The following is a 982-nucleotide window of genomic DNA, read 5'->3' as shown; positions in this document are numbered from 1 at the left end:
CGGGGTAGGACAACGTTTTCTGGAGAGGGGGGTTTTGGTGGTCACAGGTAGCAGACAGACTTACAAAAGGACTTGACAGTGTGTGTGTGTGTGTGTGTGTGTGTGTGTGTGTGTGTGTGTGTGTGTGTGTGTGTGTGTGTGTGTGTGTGTGTGTGTGAGAGAGAGAGAGAGAGAGAGAGAGAGAGAGAAAGAGAGACTGAGAGAAAGAGAAAGAAAGAGAGACTGAGAGAGACTGACAGACAGAAACAGACAAAGACAAACTAAAGACAGACACAATCCTCAACTCTAACAACAACAACAAACAAAAACAACTCAACTATACCAGCAGCAGAATCAGTAGATACGCAGAGAACCGCAACGACAATATTAACCGGGTGTACCAACTTACACAGGGGAGGCACACACCTTGCGCCCCCGTCGCCTGCTCTCTCTCTCTCTCTCTCTCTCTCTCTCCTTCCTTCCTTCCACCTGCTTTTACTTCGCAGCCCAGCCCAACCCAGCCCAGCCGAGACTCTAGCCGTCAGACCGCCAAACACATACTTCCACCCAACCACACACCACACACAACACCGCACCACACTGCTTGTTGCTCAAGTCTCCCAGCTGGCTGGCGAACCGGACCATCCTGCAACAGATAGTTGCTTACTCGGCGGGGTATAACGTAAACGAACCAACGTTGTTCGCTCGCTCACTGCTTCACCTTCCATCAGCCTTTCGGAGTCGATATACTTTCACGCAGAATTATTCAATACCGGTTGCAGCTGGCCGCCTACTACCCACTTTCAGGTGAGTGTCGATGTTTTTGATTAATTTTCCCATGCAACTTACAAAAAACAAACAAACACGTTGAGGTATAATTTGAGAGTTTGTTAGCGATAACAGCAACATCAACAACATCGAAAGTGTCGTCTGCTTAGAATTGGAATGACTGATGCCGAGTGTGTTGGCGTTTCGGATCGTCACGGGAACGCGTTACAGAAAA

The 982-nt window shown here is 48.6% G+C and overlaps 1 protein-coding gene across 1 annotated transcript in view; it reads left to right on the top strand.

The window, feature by feature from the left end:
- The first annotated feature begins 520 nt into the window (after positions 1 to 520).
- LOC143283353 (transmembrane protein 45B-like) overlaps positions 521 to 982 on the top strand; it is a 24,917-nt gene continuing 24,455 nt past the window's right edge. The window contains exon 1 of the mRNA XM_076589560.1: positions 521 to 786. The gene's annotated coding sequence lies outside the window, so the exon portion shown is untranslated. The remainder of the gene's footprint in view (positions 787 to 982) is intronic.

This window comes from Babylonia areolata, chromosome 6 (assembly GCF_041734735.1).
Source record: "Babylonia areolata isolate BAREFJ2019XMU chromosome 6, ASM4173473v1, whole genome shotgun sequence".
Classification (NCBI taxonomy): Eukaryota; Metazoa; Mollusca; class Gastropoda; order Neogastropoda; family Buccinidae; genus Babylonia; species Babylonia areolata.
The sequence above is the reverse complement of the archived record's forward strand: the minus strand, read 5'-3'. Positions and strand labels throughout refer to the sequence as shown.